Raw genomic sequence first — 23,981 nt, 5'->3', positions numbered from 1 at the left:
GAAATTTCACAAGGTTGTAAACTATCATAACTCAATAAAAAAAATAATAAAATAAAAATGGGCAAATGCCTTCAGCACACGATTCTCCTAAGACCTACAAATGGACACTCAGCACGGGGAAGATGCGCCACGTCACTCTTCATCAGGGAAACGCAAACCAAAGCCACGAGGAGGGGCCAGCCTGGTGGCGCAGCAGTTAAGTGCGCACGTCCCGCTTCTTGGCGGCCCGGGGTTCGCCGGTTCAGATCCCGGGTGCAGACACAGCACTGCTTATCAAGCCATGCTGTTGTGGGCGTCCCACATATAAAGTAGAGGAAGATGGGCACGGATGTGAGCTCAGGGCCAGTCTTCCTCAGCAAAAAGAGGAGGATTGGCAGCAGTTAGCTCAGGGCTAATATTCCTCAAAAAAAAAAAGCCACGAGGAGATGCCACTTCCCACCCATCAGGATGGTGACTGTCAAAAACAGACAATAACAAGTGTTGGAGGCTGGAGGGAACGTAAAGTGGAGCAGCCGCTGCAGAAAACAGTGTGGTGGTTCCTCAAAACATTAAAAATAGAAATACCATACGATCCAGCAATGCCACTTCTGGGTCCACCCGAAAGAACTGAAAGCAGGGTCTCAAAGAGATATCTGCCCGCTCGTTCACAGCAGCATTATGCACAGCAGGTAAACGTGGCAGTGACCCAAGGGCCCGGCAACAGATCGATGGGAGGCAAAAACACAGTCCATCCATTCAATGGATTCTGTAGCCTTAAAAGGAACGAAATTCTGATCTGTGCTACAAAAATTGGAAAAAAGCAAGAGAGGGGCACAGTGCTGGCAGCCATGTCTGGGGCATGGACTCATGTGCCTGCGGAGTCCCACACATGTCCAGCCCCAGTGGCTCCCACCTCCCTCAGGGTAAAGGCCCAAGTCCTCCCCTGGCCCACCAGGCCCTACACGACCTGCCCCATCCCCTCCCTGCCCTCACCTCCTCCCTCTGTCCTCCTCGCTCCCTCTGCTCCAGCCACACGGGCTTCCTCACTGTTCCTCCAACATGCCAGGCCCCGTCCCACCCCAGGGCCTTTGCATGGGTTCCGCCCTCTGCCTGGAATGCTCTTCTCTTCCAATATCTGCATGGCTGGTCCCTCTCTCGATGCCCATAGCCCTCTCTGCTCCCCCAGGGGACAGTCTCGGCACCTCCCCAAGCCCCTGAGCCTCCAACTTGAAGTTTGGGGAACAAGGCCTGGCTGGGGCATGCTGTCTGAGACACAAACCTCCAGCCTGTCTGCTCCCGGTGAGCCACTGGTTCCCACCCTCACTGCCAACCATGGGCGAGGGCTCGGGGGTCATGGTCCCACCTCCTCTTCCCATCCGAGAAGGGCCCAGAGCCCCAGGCACCTGCTGCAGCCAGAGGGCAGCACGAAGTCATCTTTCAATCAGCATGTCAACGACAGTGCTGTATGGAGGGACAGAGACAGAGAGGCAGAGATGGAGAGAGACAGAGAGGGAGAGAAGGAGACGAACGGAGACAGAAACAAGAACAGTGGAAGGGCAGAGAGGCGGGCGGGCAGAGAGGGAGAGGCGATCGCCACTAACCCGCGAATGACAACCCCACACACGACAGACTCCAGCAAACAGCAGCTGGGTCTGCAACCACTAATTGTCTACCACGAGTGTTCACGCCCATCCTCCACGGCCACCAGAACCTCACAGCAGTCATGCCGGACCCCAACGACCCCCAAATCTTTACAACCACTGGGCCCCCACAGTTGCCAGACTCCCCCTGCAGACGGACCCCGAGAACAAGGACCCCACAGGTCTGCACGGCTGCTGGAGCCACCAGGTCCCAGAATGCAGTGCGACTCCCTGGTGACAAAACCCCACCCGTCCCGACAGCCAGACCCCCCAGAAGACTACACAAGAGCTGGACCCTCCCTGGTCCCCGAAGCACCATTTCCTGAGCCCTCGACCCTCTACCCCGTCCCCAGCCCATATACGCACATTGCCCCCTGCACTGATGGGGACGAGACAAGGCAAGGAGAGAAGCCAGAAGGTGGGCTGCGGGGAGAAAGCGGGCAGCGGGGGAGGACACGGGCAGTGGAGAGCAGGTGGCTGCAGGAGGGCCCCCCAAAATGGATGTCAGCCTCAGGGTCCGAGCCTGATGCTCCCACACAGCTCCCAGGGGCCTGGCCGGGGACCCGCCAGCCAGCCCTGCCTGCCCCTCTCCCAGGGCAACGGTGTCAGAGGAGGCAGAGCCTTAGAGGGAGAGAAGAGAGGACCCTTGGGGTCTGGAGGAGCCTGTTCTCCCCTCCATCCACCGCCAGGAGGTGGGGCGGGTTGCACAGGGCAACAGAGACAGGGGCAGACAGAGACAAAGAGAGACACGTAGGTAAGGAGACACACGGAGAGGATCCCAAAGACAGAGAGACCCTCAGAGACCCAGAGAGAGAGCCCTAGAGACATGGAAAGAGACACAGAGAGATAGAGGTCGGATGGGAAAGCTTTAGGAGAGCAGGAAACCCTCAGCCAGACGCACACAGAGAGGAGGGACACTGTCAGGGGAGACAGACAGAGGGGCAGCGATGGGCAGGGGGAGGGGAGACAGACAGAGGGGCAGCGATGGGCAGGGGGAGGTGGTCTGGAGCCAGGTTCCCAAGGCCCCCTCAGCCCCCTGGACGACGGCCAGCCCCGCTGGGCCCCCACCTGCTCGGCACTCACCTCCGGGTAGCTCTTTCCCCCACGAGTCCTGCACGAGCCACAGCAGCCGCCTGGGGCCTCCACGCTCCTCCGCGGTGAAGGGAGCCACCGCGCTTCCGTCAAGGTGACACCGGGCCCCCAGCTTGCAGCTCGTGGCTTTCCCTGCAGAGCTGTCCCCCCACCTGGCGTCTGCCCGGGGGCAGGTGCTGTGGGCTGGCTCAGGCTCAGGAGGGTCCCCAGGGGCACACAGCCCCACCAGCAGGCACACACGGATGTGGGACCTGCTGGTCTAGCCACTGGGGGCCCAGAGAGGGAGTCCGGGCCGGCCACTGCTACAGCCTCCCATCCCAACCCCCTAAGACCCTTCTAGAAAGATCAGGAGGGCAAAAGGTAGGGGGCCCTTCCTCTCCTTACCTCTGAGGACACTCTCCTGCTCAAACACCCTCTGTGGTTCCCCACTGACTTTCAGATTCTCTAATTCCTTGCCCTGCACAGATCCTCTCTGTCCGGCCCAGCCACAAGAGGAAACTGAGGCACACAACAATTAAGTAACATGCCCCCAGGGGAGAGTGGGGCCAAATCTTTATGGGTTTTCTGAGTGGACCTCCCTAAACGGGGTGGAAGGTTTTCCAGGCAGAGGGAACAGCATATGCAAAGGCTCAGAGATTAAGATCAGGATGGATGTTTAGGGAACCCCCAGGAAGGAAGTGGGGGGATGGTGGTCAGAGCTGCTTCTAGGAAAGATCCTGCACGCGGCCCTGGGGGCGAACAGAGGCTGTGGGATCCTGGGGGTGAGGAGGGATCCTGAGCCACGCGTCCGGTCCTGTGATGGGACCAGAGGCCGGATTTGGGGGAAATTCCCCCCGCGGCAGGATGGAGCCTTCCTGGACTTGGTAACAGCGCCTCCTGGTGGGCGCTCTGTGGAACTGCACCCTCCCGCGGTTCCTTCAACGTTTACTGTTCCCGGGCCGTTCCTGGGGTTTTGAAATATTTTTTAAACTCTTCCTTTCCATAAAACAAATTCATCTTCAGCAATAAACGTGAAATGAAACAAATAACAACAATGGCCAGAAAAAAACACAGACGTTGAAAATTTGCTTAATGCCCGATATGATAACATTTTACGTGAATAATTGTCAAGTAACTTGGTGAATTTTAGCAAAACTGAAATATCGACAAACAGGGCCATTTAAGAAGCCACTAAGTCGTGCCGCTGATGAGTCACTTTACTTTTTTGATTCATTCTTTACGGTTAGAACAAGGAGCAATTTTAAAAGACGGTCTCGTACACGAAGTATCTTACAATTTTGTCAATTATACCTCAAAAATTTGAAATATTAAGTAAACAAAATAAAAGGAATAAGTTTCCATTTTAAGAACATTCAAATCCAGCACTCTAGTTCGCATACGGACTAATATTTACACTTGCCAATGAAAAATATTATCTCCTGGTTTTGATGCTTCGCTGTTTTAATCAAACACAAATAAAATCTCCCAGGGATCCCAGAAAAGTACAGACTAATAGTAATTATTATTATTATTTGCTGCCTGCGTGCCTGCTAAGTGTCCAGCACTGTTCTGATCACTTTACACATAATCACCTCCTTTATTCCTCACCCAAACCTGGGGTCCCGGGTGACAAAGGTTCTCACAGGTGTGGCAGGACTGGGCAGTAGATGGGGGAGGAATCCAGGTGTTGCCAGTGAACCTCGCAGGTGTACAGCTGTTCACACACAGATGTTGGGGCCACCATATATTTTGAGCGTTGACTGCTAAGGACTCAGGGAACTGAACCCGCGGGTGTCAGAGTGACAGCTGCATGGGGAGCTAAGGGTTAGATACTGGAGTAAGGAATACGCACCAAGGGCCGGATGCTGGTCTGCATTGCCCATCATCCGGGGGAAGTCTGGAGTATGAAGGTGGGTATGGCCAGGGGAGTGTTGGGGCTTCAGAAGAATTGGGGGTGGGATATCCCCACGTTGGAGGTGGGCCTCTTCGGGTACTGGGTGTGCTGGCTGTGTTCCGACTGAAGATGAGTTCATAGATATTGGAAAAGGGACGTGCTGCCCATGGGGGTGTTTTGGCATTTGGGTGTCAGCATCTTAGGTGATGGCCAGTGTTTGGGATATGATGGCAATCAAACATTGGAATGTCCACACAGGACGTGACTAGGGATGGGGTAGGAGCTGGTTTGGGTGTGAGTATGTTGCCTATTGTCTAAAGGGAAGTTGGGGTGTCAACATTATTGGAAGTTGGGATGTCCATGTGTTGGGTTTCAACAGGCCAGAGGTAGGGGGTCTGAATGTCTGACGTGTTGGGGTTCTTCAGTATTGGCCAGTCTGGGTAATGAGGTATCAGTGCTGGCTGATGGGAAATTGGGATTTTAGATGCTAGAGTATTATCCTACGCCCCAAATGTTGATATGGTATTAGCTGTTGGATAATGGGGCGCTGTCTTGTTCAAGTATTGCAGGGTCAATGTGCTGGGTGTGGGCTTGTGGGAGACTGAGATAGCAGATGCTGGAGCACAGGGTGTCCGCGGTGTATTGGGTGTGGCCTCCCGTCTGGTGATCCTATAACTCCAAATGTTACCAAGGCTGGAAAAGCGGTGGCAGTTGATACACACAGGCACACACCGGTGAAGCAGCCACCTCCCCGGGGAGAGGAGGTGCTCCCAGGATGCAGCCTGGGTAGAGTCTCTGGTGTCGGCCCCTGAAGCTTGGAGAGGCCAGAGGAACTGCCCTTGGTGTCACCCTGGTTGACCAGCAGGACTTTTCGGGCCACAAGGTCGCAGAGGCGCTTTAGACCTGAGATCCAACTTCTCTGACCCAGCTGAGCAAGGGCCAGCTCGCCGTGCATTCAATAGACATTTATTGAGCGCTGACTGTGTGCAGGTACTGTGCTGAGATCTGGGAACACAGCATGAACAGAACAGGTGAAAATCTCTGCCCTCGCAGATGTGATGGAAAATAAACAAGAATAACATGGAAATGACACGTCGCATGTGAGCCAATGATAAGCTCTAAGGAGAAAAATGAAAGAGGAAAGTTACTGGTGATTTTGCCCCATCTCCTGGCTTTAAAAATAATCCATGTGCCATTGGTCAGAGGGTAGAAACTTCCAGTTAGAAGATGAATCAGTTCTGGGGATCTGACACATAGCATGGTGATTATAGCTAACGATACTGTATCGTGTCTTCCGAACATCCTAAGATGTTCTCAGGTTCAATGTTCTCACCACACAAAAGAAATGGGAACAATGTGACGCCATAGATACGTCAGGCAACACACTGTGGTCATCACTTTGCAACACACAAGTGTATCAAACCATCACGTTGTACCCCTGAAACCTCCACAATGTTACACGTCAATTATATTTCAATAAAGCTGGGGGGAGGGAAGAATGGGTAAGGATTCAACTCAGGAAAAAAAACAATGTAATTGTCTAACATTAGCTGATTGGTTGAAAGAAACTTCGAATCATCCATCCAAAAAGTCATGTTTTTAATAAAAAAGATAATTTCTTACTCCCAGAATCACCTACTTGCCTGGTGTAAAGAAACCCAACTAAAAAACTGGGAAATAACATAATGCTGGGGTCTCTTTTAGAGAAATAGGTGGTAAGATTTCTGGATACTGCGTGAGCATTTACTCGGATTGACGAGATGTGGTCTTGTGTTCAATTGCCATGGATGCAACTTAAAAATTCATCGAGGGGCTGGCCCAGTGGCATAGTGGTTAAGTTCACGTGCTCCCCTTCGGTGGCCCGGGGTTCACAGGTTCAGATCCCGGGCACAGATCTAGCACCGCTTGTCAAGCCATGCTGAGGCGGTGTCCCACAAAAAATAGAGGAAGATGGGCACAGATGTTATCTCAGCAACAATCTTCCTCACCAAAAAAAAAAAAAAAAGCTAAAACTTAGAAAAAAATCACCCCATATGCAATGATTTCCAAATTGATAGCTGTGGTTGCATCCTCGCTGGCCCCTTGTGGGTGTCTCATGGACTTCTGAAAGGTCACAGGACCCTTATTGTCTTTCCCAGCTCCGTTCTAGCTACTCACCAGAAGCACTGGCGTGGCCCTAAGCTCCTCTTTTGATGGCCCACATCCAACCCCTCAGCAAACCCTGGCAGCTCTGACACGAAATCTAGCCAGAGTCAACCCACTTGTCCCCTCCCGTGCTGCCTCCACCTGGTCCAGCCCCATCATGGCTCACCTAGACCAGCACAGCCACCTCTGCTCCTGCCCTCACCCCCCACCACGACGTGCCCTCCCTGCAGCCTCCAGAGGGTGCCTGAGAGCCCCTGAGTCAGGTCCCACCCTCTGCCCACAGGCCTCTGGGGCTCCCACTTCCATCAGGGTAGAAGCCCAAGTCCTCCCCACGGCCCACCAGGCCCTGAACAACCTGCTCCATCCCCTTCCCACCCTCCCCACCTCCCTCTCTCCCCTCTACTCCCTCTGCTCCAGCCACACGGCCTCCTCCTCGCTGTTCCTCCAACACACCAGGCACAATCCTGCAGATCCGGCCTGGCCCCCATCTCTTCCTCCTCCAGACCGAGTGCCCAGGGACCCCACTCCCAGCCTGGCACAAGCCCCGCCACACCCCACCTCCACCAGCTCACCTGGTTCAGGAGTGAATCTTCCGTCTGAGTTGAGGCTGTCCATCCATTTCTAAAGGTCATGAGGTCAGCAGGGTCCCAGCTTGGGGGCCCCCTGCAGCTCCCATGAGACCCACATCCTTTGGAGGACTCTGCAGGGGCAGTGGTGGGAGGGGACCCCCTTCAGCCCCACAGCAGACCCCTCCCCTCTGTCCCAGTCCCTGCTGGGGTCAGGATCCATCTCCCACCCACTTAGGTCCGTCCCTGAGCTCCTATCTCTGAGATGCACACCTGACCCATGGGGACCACCGTGGACAGGTGGGCTGGGAGCATGAGAGGAGTCACCCCAGGGGAGATAAAAGGCACAGTACAGGGTATGAGGGACAAGTTGTCCCCCCAGGCCCCTGCCCCCCACTGACCCCTAGTCACCTGAGGTAACCAAGCCCTGGCACTAGGCAGTGCTCTGCTAGCTGGGGGCAGAGGGCTCAGGACAGGGGTTCCCGCCCCCCGGGAGCCTGAGCACCCCTCACAGTGTCTCCCCAGCACAGGGCAGACAGCTCAGCCCCTCAGGAATGCAGAATGTGCCCACCTGGTCCTGGCCCATGAGCTTTTCTGATAGACCACAAACAGTGCATCACACCCTGCCCTGTGTGGGGCCTCATCTGGGGGTGGAGGGGTGAGGGAGAGGATGTCACCACTGCAGCCACCTGGCCCCCCTCTGGTAATACCCCCCCTTATGGGCCCCAGTTTCCAAAACACACCTGTGGGCTCCGACACCAGAGCTTCAGAGAGAAGGAGCAGGGGCTGAGGGAGGCAGGACATCCAGACCTCCCGGTAACAAGTGGGGGGCAGTCAGGGGACAGGGGAACGACCGTGTCCACAGACAAACACACACTTGTCCATGGTGGTCACTCACTGTCCACAGCAGAGCCCCCGGCCATCCACAGTGGACCCTCGGCCATGCACAGCGCCCTTGCGGAAAGAAAGAGTCATTTCCACACTGTGTTGGTTTCCTGTGGCTGCCATCATGAATGACTACAAACTTCGCAGCTTAAGCGACACAAATTTATCATCTTACAGTCCTGGAGGCCAGAAGTCCAACAAGGGGCTCACCCCCCTTAAACAGGCGTCCGCAGGCTGTGTTCCTTTCTGGAAGCCATGGGGGAGGATCCGTTTCCTCCTCACTCGGGTTGTTGGCAGATTTTATTTCCCTGAGGTTGTAGGACTGGCGTCTCCGTTTCCCTGCTGGCTGTCAGCTGAGGGCAGTTTCCAGCCTCTGGAGGCACCTGCATTCCTTGGCTCCCTTCCTCATCTTCAAAGCCCATGGCAGCAGGTCAAACCCCCTTACCCTTCAAATCTTTGCTCCTTTTCCCCCATTTCATTTCTGACCAGTTAGGAAGGATTCTCTGATTTTAAGGGCCCAGCTGATTCGATTGAGCCCACCTGGATAACACAGGAACAGCTTCCATCTAAAAATCCATAAACTTCATCACATCTGCAGAATCTCTTTGGCCATGAATACGTGAGAAAACATACTCAAGGTTCCAGGCATTAGGACGTGCACAACTTTGGGGGAGGCGGGCATTATTCCGGCTGCAACACACATTTGGACACCCCACAGGTGAGCACAGGTCCATAGCTAGCTCACAGGGCACTTTCATGCAAATTAGAACAAGTCACCTTGTCATCACAGTAGACTTCCATGCCATCGCAGTAGATTGATTTTGATTAAGTGAGACCCTTGACTGCCCTCTGCTGGAAAGTCGTCAAAATAAACATACCAATCCACCATGTCTCTGACGTGAATGGCGCCCTTCAAAGATGGCACCCAAGTGCAGAGAAAATCTGTGCCTGGCCCCAAAGACACACACACACACACACACACACACACACACACACACGGACCAACTTGGAGTCAAACACTTGCATGCTCACATCCCACAGTGAAACCCGTTGACGTCTCCCACAAAGCAGTTTTGTTTTGAGCCATTGGTGCAACGGTCAAGTCTAGAATTAAGCGTAGATTTTCAATGGCACAGAGAGGGCAGCTTGCCCTGGGGGAGCATGTGCGCAGCTGACTAATGATGGCTAAGAGGTCAGCTCGGAGTAACAGAAAGGCTGGCTGACAGAGGGCAACAGGAAGGAGCCACTGGGATGGCACACGAGTGGGCACCCTCAGAGGCGTAAACCCTCAGACGAAGATTGGGTCCTGCCTGTGGACATTCACTCACTGGACAAATATTTATTGAGTGTCAGCCACGTGCCAGGCGCTGTTCTAAGGCAAGCGGTGGACAAGCCAGGTGTGGCCCACCAACAAGGTGCGAGAGGTCCCTTTAAGCCAAGGAGCAAAGAAATGTTCCCTAAATCACCACAGCAGGGGACAAGAGAGTGGCTGTGACCATCCTATCCATTCCTGGACAGTACATTCCACTGAGAACAATTCAGGAAAAGACTATAGAGTTCCCAGGCTAGCCCACAATAGTGTGTTTAACCCACAAGGCAGTGAAAGATGGAAAGGTATGGAATAGGAGAGAGAATGATGGAGGGAGCACAGATGAGTGAGGAAAAGAACCCCACAACAAAGAAATTCAAATGTCCCATATAGAGGAAGTCACTTTCCATAAATAGATTGGTGGGCTAGCCTGGAGGTTACAGTCTCTAATTACAAGTTCTCTTCTTTTGAGAAGTGAAAACACTTTAGGGTCAAAACCCTTTCAGTTTTAAAATGACAACTCAACACCCAGCCACTTACCAGCCAACGTGTGTGGAAGACTGAGAGGAAAAAACCAAAACAGCTGGGCCAGCCCAGTGGCGTAGTGGTTAAGTTCACACGCGCCCCTTCAGAAGCCGGGATTTGCAGGATCAGATCCTGGGTGCACACCTAGCACCGCTCCTCAAACCATGCTGTGGCAGCATCCCACATAAAACAGAGGAAGATTGGCAACCAATGCTAGCTCAGTGACAGTCTTCCTCAAGCAAAAAGAGGAAAGATTGGCAACAGATGTTACTCAGGGCCAATCTTCCTCACCAAAAAAAAAAAAAAAAAAGCCACAATTTTTGGCAGCTCCTCCATCAAGATATGGATTCTCTTTGTTTTTCTCCTGAATCTGGGTTTGACCACGTGACTTGTTTTGGTCAATGAATCATTAGGAAACACGACACAAGTGGAAGCTTGAGAAGGGCTCGTGCACACTGGGGTTTGTCCTCTCTGCTTTTCCTGGCAACTCTTCACAGGAATAAGCCTGAGCTAGCCTACTGGAGAGGAGACCCCATGGAGGAGACCAAGGCAGCCCAGCCGACAGCCTGGAACTACCAGACACGTGTGTGAAACCCTCCAAGATAATTCAGCTCCAGCCAATCCAACAGCTAACTGCAGCCCCATGGGTGACCCCAAGCAAGACCAGCAGAAGAGCCACTCAGCTGAACTCCAGCCAAACTGCCAACCCACAGAATCAGGTGTTAATCAATGACCATTGTTTGAAGCCACTACATTTCGGGGTTATTTCTTACACAGCAAAAGCTAACTGATACAATGTTCAAACATACTCTTTTTGGAAGAAGACCCCCATGCACGCTCATAAAAATCGCAGCCAGTAATTCCCTGACATTAACCGCATGGACAAAGACACTGATGTGGCCACCGTCTATGTGTCAGTCCCATGAATTCTACTTTATTCACAGAACCACTAGGTGGCAGGAATTCTTTGTCTGACTCAAATTTCTACTCAAGCTGGAGGCGCAGCCTAAGGAATTAACTTGTGTCTCCACCTTAAAAAAAAAAAACGATTATTATCTTATTATCTTGATTTTGCAGATGAGGAAACCGAGGCATGGGGAGATTACATCCGTTGCTGGTAAGGGGTGGAGACAAGATTTGCATCCAGTTCTGACTCTATAGTTAATCACTCTGTTGGACTGACACCGGCGCAGTCGCTGGTTATCTGTGTGCCTCTGAGCCACACGCTGTGCTCTCGTAACTCCATCTCCTCTGGTGTTAAATACGAGGAATTTTAGTATGAAAGAATTGAACGAAAATCAGAGGTTCCTAACCTGGATTGGGCAAACATGATACTATATAAGTGTCCAAAAAATCTTCTGGGTTAATACATTGGGGAGGGGGGCAGTGCATCCGAGGTGGTCTTGAGATTAAGTTAGATTCCCAAGTGAGTTTTGATCCAGAAAAGGTTAAGAACTGGACAATATATTCTTGAAGGCCATTCGAGGGGTCTGGTTTCTGCTCAAGTCGACACCAAATGCTACAATTACAGTTATGCAGAAACCGTGCAAGCCTTTATAATTAGGCAGCGTTCGGTCCACACCAGCGCTGAACTGCGGTCAGGGGTAAGCACGACCCTGGTTAACTCCAGGCTTGAGTGGAATGCGTCTTTCTAACACACCCTGCACTCCTGTCTTGGAACCAGACCAGTGCTGGGCTCGTCCCACGTGTCCTGAGCTGCCCAGGGAGGTCCCTCTCGCCCCTGTTCCGTGCAAAGTTCTGTTGCTACAGCTTTGACCTCTGAGCCGCGACTATCCACACCCTGAGAAAGCAGTTAGCAAGGATTCCAGGCACTTCCAAAAGAATCTACAACAGACTCTGCCCGAAGCAGCCCGCACCTCATTTTCCAGCAGTCTGGCTCCTTGCAACTGTTTCTGGTCTCCTGACGTTTCCCCAGCATGAGCCACTGTCCTTCGCGACCGCTCTCTGCCTGCCTCACCCTCAGTTCTGTGCCAGCTCCTCTCTCCCCCTGCCTTGACATCCCGCAGCCAGCTCTGGTCGTCCTACCCGCCACCACGTCTTCCAGGCCAGCTGGACACCGAGAGCACCTCCAGCAGCTCACCGCCCTCGGCCTCGAGGGTCCAGACTGAGATTCCTCTTTGCACAACCACCTGGTTAACTCAAAGCTGGTCACCGGCTTTGCTGGGTTGTGCAAGAAGCGTGCAAACTTTTCCTTGGGGCGGGGGAATTCCATAAGCGGCATCTTATGGAGGCTCGAATGATGTTAAAACCATTGGAAGCGCAGAATTTTAGGGAGAGCATTGCATCTTGTGGGGGGCCTGCAGGCAATGGGGTACACATGCCCAGATTGCACATGGGTGGTCTGGGGAAAATGGAGAAAACAGGGCTGCTTCCCCAGAGGGCGGGCCCCAGGAAGGTGGGTGAGAAGGAGGGTTCAGCAGGCAGGAACTCAGGCCAACAAGTAACCATGAGAACACAGGCCTGGGAATTTGCAGACATCTCAGGGAGGGCACTGGGCTTCCCACAGGTCATGGGAGAGAGGCCAGCGCCAAATCTCGGAGGCCCCGGTGACCCCAGCTGACATCTGGATAACATCTGTTATCCAAAAGAGCAAGGCCCAGCCAGAAAGCGTCACCCAGCAGGGCTCCCAAACACCCAGCAGGGTTTTTTTTTAATGGATTTAGATAGTTTCTTTCATAACAACAAACCCACTAGCAGCCACTCCAGCTCAGCTGCCGCTCAGACACACCCCAAGACACTCACGTCCACCACACATAATAATAACCTAATATTTAATGCATGTTGTTATGCCCCCGACACTATACTATCAATCTACACATATTAATTCAAACAATTCTGAAAACAAGTCCTGGGAGTAAATGCCATTTTCATCCATGCAGCAGCCAAAGGGAGCTGCTCTGATGCCCTCCCGGGGTGAAAGGCCAAGACCCTCAGGCCCTGCCTGACCTGCCCTGTCCCCTCTCTTCCCTCCCCTCCTCTCTCTCCCCGTCACTCACTCTCCTCCAGCCACATGGGCCTCCTTGCTGTTCCTCCAACACACCAGGCAGGATCCTGCCCCAGGGCCTTTGCACAGGCTGTCAGAGAGCCTCTTCCCCCTGCAGTACTGTAGAGCTGGCTTCTCACCTCCTTCCATTCTTTACCCAAATGTCGCCTTTTCAGGGAGGTCTCTCAATCTAAAACTGCAACCCACTCCCCATGTGCAGACACAGAGCACTTACCGCCATCTGACATACCGCATACAGTATTTCTTTATCTTTTTCATAGGCTTGGCCCCCCCAGAGAAGGGATCTGTGTCCGTTTTGTTCACTGCTGCCATCCCCAGTGCTTGGCCCGAGTCCTTAAGCGGCAGATGCCAGATTCGAACCCAGGCCGTCCAACTCTGCAGACTTGCTAAGCACATCCCACCAACGCACACAATGGCTAACACGTGCGCACACCCATGCACGCAACCGCCGGCAGCCAGGCACATCCACACGGCTGACCCGCAGGCACCCCCCTCACTCAGCCCCCAGCCCTCACCTCCTCAAACCCCCAGCCCCCAACACCCCAGGCGGGAACTAGCCGTTGGTTGGCACCCTGGAGGAATTCGCGCTCGGCCTCCCCCGCTCAGGCTGTGGTGGTCCCAGCGCGTCCGCTCGAGGGCCGCTATGAGGGGCTACGAACCGCTCACCTGGGGTCCGGGCGGACGGTGGCCAGGTCCAGCGCCTCGCCCTGGGGAGGAACAGCCACGAGACCTGCTGATATGGCCACGGGCGCCACCAGACAAACCCTCTTCCACCTGCTGGTCCCACTCAATCGGTCGCATCCCCAAGCACCCGCACCCTCCCGCACCCCAGGCTGTTGAGGGTACCCCCACCGTCTCCACGACCCTTCCCCCACCCACCCAGGCTCGTAGCCCGAGCACATCTTCACTTTACAGGCCGGGTGCACGGAGCCAGCACCAAGGCGCGGCTCAGACGATGGAAGAAGCCCCCAACCACCTCGGAGACCACGCCTCTCAGGCCTCCGCGCAGCCCCGCCCCTAACCAGGGCCCCGCCCCCTCATCTCCAGCTTGCAAGCGCCGTGCACGTGGTCGCACAACTACAGCGTGACGCAGGCTGGCGAAGACGCCCGGGTCCCCGCAGCCATCACCGGCACTGCAGCCCTCATGGCCCCTTCTGCCCCTGGGGCGTTCCGCGACCCTCCCGGGCCCCGCCCCCACCCCTGCAGCTTCCACCCACGGCGCACGCATCCCGCCGCGGCTTGTGCAGCGAGCAGGCGCCGAGCCGGGGGGCGCGAGCAGAAACTGGCGGATGCAGCTGCGCTGGGGCTCGACCTGGAAGGGTGGAAGCGCGTGCGGTGCACACGCGAGCGCGGAGCCCGGCGCAGCGGGAAGGGCGCGCGGGTCTTGCCTGCCAGCTCGGGTGCTCCGGAGCCTCGGCGCGCGGGATACCGCGGAGGAAGAAGGGCAGGTGCCGGGGCGCGCGTCGCCACCGCCTCCCCGAGCCTCACTGGGCCCTGCGGGGTCGCACGGGGCTTTGGAGCACGTCAAACCCCTCCACTCCTCTCCCTGAACCCGGTCCATCGGGCCAGAAGCAGCGGGGCGTGGGCAGAGCTGCGTGCTTGAAGCCAGAGTCGGTCTGGAGAGGAGCCCCCCAGCCTGCTAGGCTGAGATCGGGGACCCCAAGCCCACCTCTGACTTTTGAGAGAATTTGTACGGAGTTCCCAGACACCGCCACTGGTCCCCACGCCCCAGCACCTGGAACCATGCATTCCTTATACAAACACGGGTTGAATTCTCACTGTGTCTTAGACAGGGTATTGGGGATACGGGGTGAAGAAGGCGATCGTGGCCCCTGCCCTCTTGAAGCTAACACTGTAGGGGAGAAAAAGGAATAAGATGAACCAGGAAGAGCCAAAAATAATAATGACAGATTGAGGCAAGTGAAATAAACAAAGAAGGGCAAAAGAAATAAACAGGGACTACGAGAGGAAAGATAGGTGGCTGGACCTGGGATGGTCACCTTCTCTGAGGAGGTGGCCTTGGAGCTCAGATCTGAAGGGGGGGGGGGACTTTCCATTCAAAAAGCCAGAGGAGAGCACAGCAGGCAGCGGGCATGGCCAGTGCAAAGGCCCTGAGGCTGGAACAAAATACTGAAGTCTAGGTAGCATGTGCATGCCGAAGTGTTTAGAAGGGATGGGTACTGATGACCACATCCGAAACATAACACGGACTGACGATGGATAGAGGGAGGGAGTGATGGATAGATAGGTGATAAAGCAAACACAGCAACATGTTAATTGGAGAATCTAAGGGGGGGTAGGCTGGGGTACAATTCTTTCCATTTTTCTGTATGTTTGAAAGTTTTTATAATGTTGAAAAAATCTGTCTTCCCACAGCAGCTACTGGTCATTTCTCTGTTGAAGTGAGTTCAGCAAGGTCCCCCCCCCCCCGCCCCCGGGGTGCAGACCTGTGTTAGGAAGGGTCCACGGAGGGTCCCTCTTAGTTCTGCCGCTTCGAGGGGAGGATGAGGAAGCTTTGGCAGGTTGAATGGCCTGCTGGCCCCTGAGCAGCAGGGGACACACAGGGATGAAGCTGGGGCTGAAGGGAAGATGGAGGAGTGGAAACTGAGTGAGTTCTGGGCCAGGGTGGCTCAAGGAAGAACCAGAACCTTCCTTTAACCAGATCCTTGCCAATTAAAAGATGGGCAAAGGATCTGAATAGGCACTTCTGGAAAGAAGATCCACAAACATCCAACGTGAAAAGATGCTCGACATCACTAGTCATCACGGAAATGCAACTGAAAACCACAATGAGAGAGATCACTTCACACCCACTAGGATGGCTAGAATCGAAAGGTCAGCTAATAACGAGCATGGGCAAGGATGTGGAGAGGCTGGAGCCCCCGTAGCTGCCACCGGGAATGTAAACCGGTGCAGGCGCTGTGGAAAACAGCTTGGCGGTTCCTCAAAATGTTAAACATAGGGGCCGGCCCGGTGACGCAGTGGTCAAGTGCGCACGCTCAGCTTCTTGGCAGCCCGGGGTTCACCGATTCGGATCCCGGTGTGGACATGGCACCGCTTGGCACACCATGCTGTGGCAGGCGTCCCACGTATAAAGCAGAGGAAGATGGGCACGGATGTTAGCTCAGGGCCAGTCTTCCTCAGCAAAAAGAGGAGGATTGGCAGCCGGTGTTAGCTCAGGGCTAATCTTCCAAAAGTAAATAAATAAATAAATAATAGCTGAGGGGGCCGGCCCAGTGGCATGGTGGTTAGGGTTGCACGCTCTGCTTCGGCGACCCAGGGTTCTCAGGTTCAGATCCCAGGTGCGGACCTAGCACCACACGTCAAGCCATGCTGTGGCGGTATCCCACATAAAATAGAGGAAGATGGGCACAGATGTTAGCTCAGTGACAATCTTCCTCACCAAAAAAATAAAAATAATAATAATAGCTGAATAGGAAAGAAAGAGCTGTCTACACTCTGCAGATTCACCTCTGCCTCCCATCCTCTTGGCCAGCCTCAAAGTCTGTTGCCCTTAGACCTTGCTCGCTCAAGTGGCTGTGTACCAGGCAAATGGCTAGGGCCCCCCTCGCCCTCCTTGTTGCTAAGCCCCATGAGCAGTGGATGCTGGTGAACTCTCTCTCCTCTTTGAGACTCACAGCTCTCTCTTGGGTCCCTATGCAACCTCTCCAACTTGCCTCCTCCATCTCTGATGGCTCCTGATCTGTCTCCTTCCCCAACTCTTCACCCTCCTACCTGGGCGATCCTGCTGGTGGCTTCACAGGCTGCTAATGTGTTACCCACACCCTTCTCGTCACCACCACCCAGCCCTCTCTCTAGAGGTTGATTTGTGCTGCTATCACCTCCTTGAATCTCCACAAGCTATTTCTATTAATATGACCTGGGATCGAGATCTGACTCACACTGTGCCTGTGGTTGGCTCGACCTCCAGTCTGTTTCCCACATGACCTGTGCTCTGGGGTCTCAAGATACTGCTTGGCAAGTCTTCCCAAAACTTTCCTTGCTCAAGAACCTCCCATGGGATCAAACACCTAAACTTAAGAGCTAAAACTATAAAACTCTTAGAAGAAAACATTGGAGGAAATCTCCATGACATTAAATTTGGCAACAATTCCATGTGTACAACATCATAAGCACAGGCAACAAAAGGCAAACTAAATAAACTGGACTTCATCAAATTTAAGATCTTTTGAGCAGCCAAAGACACTAGTAAGAAATCAAAAAGACAACTTGCAGAATAGAAAACAAAATTGCAAACCATACATCTGGTAAGGGATTAATATCTAGAATATATAATGAACACCTACAACTCAACAACAACAAAAAAAACCAAACAGCCCAATTCAAAACTGGTCAGGGAACTAGAGCAGACATTGCTTCAAAGAACATATGCAAACGGCCAAGAAGCCCTCGAAAAGATGCTCCACATCCCTAATCATCGGGGAAATGCAAATCAAAACCACAAGGAGATATCACTTTACATCTGCTTAGGATGGCTATAAATAATAATAATAATAATAAATAATAATAACAAGCGCTGGTAAGAATGGGGAGAAATTGGAATGCTCGCGCATCGCTGATGAGGACGTAAAAAGGAGCAGCTGCTGTGGAAAAGAGTGTGGTGGTTCTCCAAAAATTAAACTGAGTTCCTATATGGCCCAGCGATCCCGTTCCCAGGTATGTGCCCTGAGGAGTGGAAAGCAGGGGCTCAGCTGGCCCCGTGGCCGAGTGGTTAAGTTCATGCGCTCTGCTGCAGGCAGCCCAGTGTTTCGTCGGTTCGAATCCTGGGCGCGGACATAGTACTGCTCATTAGACCACGCTGAGGCAGCGTCCCACATGCCACAACTAGAAGGACCCACAACAAAGAATATGCCACTATGTACTGGGGGGCTTTGGGGAGACAAAGGGAAAAAATAAAATCTTTAAAAAAAAAAAAAAAAAGCAGGGGCTCAAACAGGTATTTGGACCTGACTGTTCACAACAGCCCAAAAGGTGGGAACAACCGAGACAGGAAGTAGATGATGGGGCCAGAGGCTGGGGGAGGGGATGGGGAGTCAGCGTTTCCTGGGGACGGAGCTCCAGTTTGGGAAGATGAGAAAGTTCAGGGGACGGTTTGCGCAATGTGAATGATCTTAATGCCACTGCACTGTGCACTTAAGAATGGTTAAATTGGTCAATTTGATGTTATATCATTTTATCACAATTAAAAACAAAACTAGGAGCTGTCATGGCTCCCTCTTGCCTACATCATCAAATCCAGCCTCCTCAGCCCTCCGCTCCAGCCGGCCTGGGCTCCCCACCTCCCTTCTAACAACCTCCACTTTTGTTCCCCACGCTGTGCTTCCTCTGGGCGCACTGTCTCCGCTCCTGTCCATTCCCCCATGTCCGCCAGGCCTGCCTCACAGACTCAGATTGCCGCTCCCCCTGCAGAGAACCAGAGCAAGGCAGCAAGGTCGGGGCTCGACAGGACAGAGCAGAGGCTAGAGTGGCTAAGCCGGTCTGGGGCAGGAAGCTGAGGCAGGAAACCATCCTCAGCACAGGAGCTCCTCCCACTAGTGGCCGCAGGTGCAGCTGGGGGCTGACCTTCAAAACCCTGCCAAGGTCAAGGTGTCCCCAAGATGATGCATTTCTTCTGCATTCTGCCAGCCCTGCGTCTGCACCTACTTCTCTGTACCTTTCAGACTGTTCCCATCGGGGATACACAGGAGCGAGGAGTGGAGTGACAGAGTCCCTGGGGTCCCCCCCCCCCAGCCAGAGATGCTGGGAGAGGCCAGAGCGAGTGGACAGGAGGAGGTGGAAGACGAGAGGCCAGGGCGCTGACAGGCTGGAGCCGCGGCAGGAGGGGGGCTGGGCAGAACCCTGGCAGCTGGACCGAGAGGAAGCCAGGCCAGCATTGCGTGTTTACTTTCGGAAGAGCAGGGCCGATCTGTGGCCTCCCACTGTGACCCTGGACTCCGGCCTCTGGGGGATCAGATTTTTCTCTCCTGAGCTAATCTCTGGGCTTCCTCCCAGGGGGGCTCTGCAGCCTTCCCAGAAGACACGCCCGTCTCCAGAATCCCCAGAGATCAAGGGATGGTATCCAGTTCAGAAATCCTGCCCGTCCAGCCCCCATTAGCCCGTTCAACCCCGAAGCCCAGCCCCCAGGCCTGCCCGGGCTGACCCCATTCTGCCTCGTCCTGAGCTCCTAATTTGGCTGCCCAGAGTCTGCAGCCCCACTGGGCCACCCCAGAGAGAGCCGCGGGACGCCAGCCTTGTTCTCAGTGCCCAGGTCCTGGGAAGAAGAGGACGAGCCGAAAGCTTTGATGCTTGGCCAGGCGCCTCTGCCTGCAACTCACCATTTAAGTTTCCCCTTTGGGTTAAAGCAGTGTTTCCTTGATCTGTTCCAGAAACCCCTAGTACCCCTAAAATGCCTCAGAGGAAAAAAAAATTGCCAAGGGGGCAAATACGTTCTGGAAAGCCACACAAAGTACATAAGCGTATGAAAGGCACTGAGAAGACCTGTGCAGAATGACTCCATTTAGCTCTGCTTAATCCCCACACTTGGCCGCGGTTCCACGGAACATACTCTGAGCATCCGAGGCCCCAATTAAACGCCCATCGTGAGAGCCCAGAGGGGCGATGGGGGCAGCCAAGCTGCAGAGGGTGGAAGTCAATTCGACTGGACCTGAAGGGAGGGGCCCAGGGGGATCCAAGCCAGACCTGGGGACCCTGCGTGCCGCCGTGAGAGAGCAGAGATGTCCCCAAGGCACCGGGAGGGGACCCAGCCCCCACAGCCACCACCTTGCTCCTCACTCCAGCTCCTGGCTCTCAAGCTAAACCCCTAGTCCTCTCTGCGAGCCCTTGAGTTCCCCCAGGACCGTGTTTCCTGCTCCTGACAGCCGGCCACGGTGCGCCCTGCGCCCATCCACAGAGTTGCGATGAGGTCCGCCCACGGAGTGCCATGTGGCTGCGTTATAAAGACCAACGACAGGACTTAGCCTTCAGTGAACACGATGCTCCACAGGCAGTGACAGACACAACCCCAGGTATTGTTCCTGCCACCAGGCAGGCCACCGGGGCTGGATTCCAGTCACGGATCTACCACTTAGCCATGGCGTGAAGCCGGGCAGCAAGTTAAACTCATCACCTCTCATCTGGAAAACGGGGCCAAGAGGTGTCCCCTGCTGGGTGATCCTGGGGGTTCCATGAGATGCGGAACCCAGGGCCTGGCCTGCTCTCATCTCTCCTCTGCCCACAGCCCTCCAGGGCTCCCACCTCCCTCAGGGTAAAAACCCAAGTCCTCCCCCTGGCCCACCAGGCCCTGAACGACCTGCCCCCTCCATGCCCGCCCCTCCTCCTTCTTTCTCCTTCACTCCCTCCCTCCCAGCCACACAGGCCTCTTTATGATGCTAGAACAAACTGGGCACAACCTGACCTCAGGACCTTTGCACTTGCTGTTCCCTCTGCCTGGAACACTCTTCCCCCAGACCTCCTTCACTTCAGTCAGGTCCCTGTTCACATCTCACCTCCTCCAAGACGCCTTCCATGACCTCCCTTTCTGAAAATAACCCCCTAGACTGGGTTGAATAGGGTCCCGCCCCCCAAAATTCAAGTCCACTGGGAACCTGTGAGCACAGCCTTATTTGGAAAGAGGGTCTTTGCAGGTGTCCTCAAGTTAAGATGCGGTCCTACTAGATTAAGGTGGGCCCTAACTTGAATATGACTGGTGTCTTCATAAGAAGAGGGAAATTGGGCAGAGACCCAGAAACACAGGAAAGAAGACCACGTGGGGACAGAGGCAGAGACTGGAGTGACACGTCTATGAGCCAAGGATTGCCGGCAGCCGCCAGAAGCTGGAAGAGGGAAAAAGGGACTCTCGCCTGGAGCCTTTGGAGGGAGCATTGCCCTGCTGACACCTTGCTCCTGGACTTCTGGCCTCCTGAACCGAGAAAGAATAAATTTCTGTAGTTTTTGTTTTTGTTGAGGAAGATTAGCCCTGAGCTAACATCTGCTGCCAATCCTCTTTTTTCTTTCTTCTTCTTCTTCTTCTTCTTCTTCTTCTTCTTATTTTTTGCTGAGGAAGACTGGCCCTGAGCTCACATCCGTGCCCATCTTCCTCTACTTTATATGTGGGATGCCTGCCACAGCATGGCTTGCCCAGCGGTGCCATGTCTGCACCCGGGATCCGACCCAGTGAACCCAGGGCCACTGAAGTGGAACGTGTGCACTTAACCGCTGCACCACCAGCCAGCCCCAAATTTCTGTAGTTTTAAATCACAGATTGCAGTGTTTAGTTACAGCAGCCCTAGGAGACCAAAGAGATCCCCGGACCCCCATCTCGTCTCTCTGTCCCAACCCAGCGTTTTTGTTTCATCTCAGCGTTCATTACCCCCTGAAAGCGTGTACAGTCGCTCCTCATTATTGGCAGGTCCCACCAATGCAAATCTGCCTGCTCACTAAAGCGTATTTGTAGCCCCCAAATCAGTCCCAGCCGGACCTTCGCGGCCACTCACGCACACGCACAGGGCGCCCAGGGAGCGCGTCCCCCGCTGAGGTCCAACACACCGACCCTCTGCCTTCTTGTTTCAGCTCATGTACCATCAGCAGCTCCCCTTCTGTGGCCCATAGTGCCACACTTTTCGTATTTTTGCACTTTTTCTTGGTGATTCCACTGTTGAAAATGGTCCCCGAGCGCGGCGCTGAAGCGCTGTCTCGAGTAACCAGGCTCGAGGAGGCTGGGATGCGCCCGGCGGAGAAAACACGTGTCTCAGACAATCTCCGCTCAGGAGGGGTGACAGCGCTGTGGGCCGTGAGTTCCGCGTGCATGAATCAACAATGTCTGTTAAATACGGCGTCTCGACAGATACGCACATAACACAAGGTTGCGTATGGATCAGTTGATGAAAATTTCGTGACCACAGGCTCACAGGAACTGAATCCTGGGTTTCTCCTCCAGCAACAGTTCGCGACTCGCTAATTCAGCATTTGGGGTGACCACCTCGAATAACGAGAATCAACTATACGTGTATTAAAAAATAGGGTATTAAAAAAATGTCTAGTCCAGAAGCTGAAGGCACCAGACAGGCCAGGAAGCTCCAGGCCTCTGATTCAGGCCTGGAGGAGGCCAGACCCAGCCCCACCCAGCCAGGGGTTTTGCCCAGAGAGGGAGGCACCAGGCTGGACCGCCTGACTGGATGGGGGACATGCAGGTGGCTCTGGGGGTCTGTCCAGCTGGAACAGGAAGGCCAGTTCGGCCTCTCGGACACTCACGCTGTCGCATGCTGTGTGTGATCTTGGACAATATACCAGCCTATCTGAGCCCGCGGGCCCCCGTCTGCTAATAGCCGTCGCTGCGAGAGCCAGTGGGCAGGATTTTAAAAGTTCACTGGTGCTTGTCTTGCCTGGGGTTTTATGGTTATCAGTCGCTTCCTTCGTTTCAGCCACAGCCGATGCGTCAGGTTCCACTGTCTTAGAAAGGCTGTCTCCGCCAAAAAAAAAAAAAACAGTCAGGATGCTGAAAATATTAGCAACCATTGGCTTGAGAGGGACGCGGCTCATCCTAGTGGATGCCAGCATGGACAGAAGATGACCTGGGATGGACCAGCAGTTCCGCCTGCCACCCCGGGGGGTGTTGGGCATTGTCTGGAGACGTTTTTGGGTGTGAGAACTGGGGGGCGCTATTGGCATCCGGCAGGTGGAGGCCAAGGATGCTGTTTGACATCCTAAAATGCATAGGATGCCCCCACACAACCAAGAACCAGCCGGCCCCAAATGTGAGTGATGCTAAGGGAAGCTGTGGATCAGCCATCCGCCACACTAGAAATCCTGTAGTCGGCCACAGACATCATCATCATCATCATTGCCACCATCATCATCATCATCACATTGATTAGATTTATTGCACATTTACTGGGTAGCAGGTCCTGTGCTAAGTGCTTGATACACATCAGCCATTTTATCCTCCTAACGACCCCTTTATAAGGAAGTTATTATTACTGTCCCCGTTTTCAGAGAGGTTAAGTAACTGACCCAAGCTCACACAGCTGGTAAATGGTCAGATTCCAACCCAGGCTGCCTGGCTCCTGCCCCTTCTCCCTCCTCTTATCTCACCTCCCGAGGGAGGTGGGGCGCGGGGAATCCCCTGAATCCACTGGCATGACAGTTTTTTCTCCCCTGCAGCTGAACAAGCACTCGCCATAGAGAATAAGATGAGTTACAAAATATCCAGTTCTATTCTCCCACGCCTGAGTCTGGGGACTCGGACCCACGCCTTCTGGAGGGAGTGACGAGCTCCAGCCCAGGTGCTTATGGGACATTTTCTCCAGCCGTGGATAAGCTGAGCTCTGCCTATTCCAGAGTCAGAAGTCAGGTTGCCCAGCTGTGGGGCGGCCGGAGTCTGGGTGGGGGTCAATTATGGGCTGGTTATTCCAGGAAGAGTTTAGAAACCAGGGGGCCGTGCAGCGGGTGCCACATTCTGCCGTCGTCATCATCATCATCATCGTCATCACTGTCATCATCACTAATAATAACAGGTCACGCTAACTGAGCCTTACCATGAGCCACATCTTACCCTAAACCCTGTACGTTCTTAACCCACTTAATCCTCCCAAGGGCACTGTGCAGTGGATACACTGTCATCCCCATTTCACAGATGAAGAGACTGAAGTTCAGAGAGGTCAAGGCAGTAGGGGACGTGACTCCAACCAAGCCTCTGCACTTTTCTTTTTTTTTTTAAAGATTGGCACCTGCGCTAACATCTGTTGCCAATCTTCTTTTTTTTTCTTCTTCTCCCCAAAGCCCCCCAGTACAGAGTTGCATATTCTAGCTGTGAGTGCCTCTGGTTGTGGCATGTGGGACACCACCTCAGCGTGGCCTGATGAGCGGTGCCATGTCTGCGCCCAGGATCCGAACTGGTGAAACCCTGGGCTGCCGAAGTGGAGCTCGCGAACTTAACCACTCGGCC

General features: G+C 54.0%; 1 protein-coding gene across 2 annotated transcripts in view; it reads right to left on the bottom strand.

Annotated features, from left to right (window-relative positions):
- NFILZ (NFIL3 like basic leucine zipper) overlaps positions 1-13,493 on the bottom strand; it is a 28,191-nt gene extending 14,698 nt beyond the window's left edge. Inside the window, exons 1-3 of one of the 2 annotated variants that reach the window (XM_070491907.1) lie at positions 8,039-13,493; positions 7,302-7,429; positions 2,703-5,589 (exon numbers count right to left, since the gene is read on the bottom strand). The gene's annotated coding sequence lies outside the window, so the exon portion shown is untranslated. Of the gene's footprint in view, positions 1-2,702; positions 7,015-7,301; positions 7,430-8,038 lie in introns of those variants that run through there. The other variant, XM_044752827.2, reaches the window with a different exon arrangement.
- Positions 13,494-23,981: the final 10,488 nt, after the last annotated feature.

The sequence above is a fragment of the Equus asinus genome, chromosome 20 (assembly GCF_041296235.1).
Source record: "Equus asinus isolate D_3611 breed Donkey chromosome 20, EquAss-T2T_v2, whole genome shotgun sequence".
Classification (NCBI taxonomy): Eukaryota; Metazoa; Chordata; class Mammalia; order Perissodactyla; family Equidae; genus Equus; species Equus asinus.
This window is presented reverse-complemented; position numbering and strand designations above follow the sequence as displayed.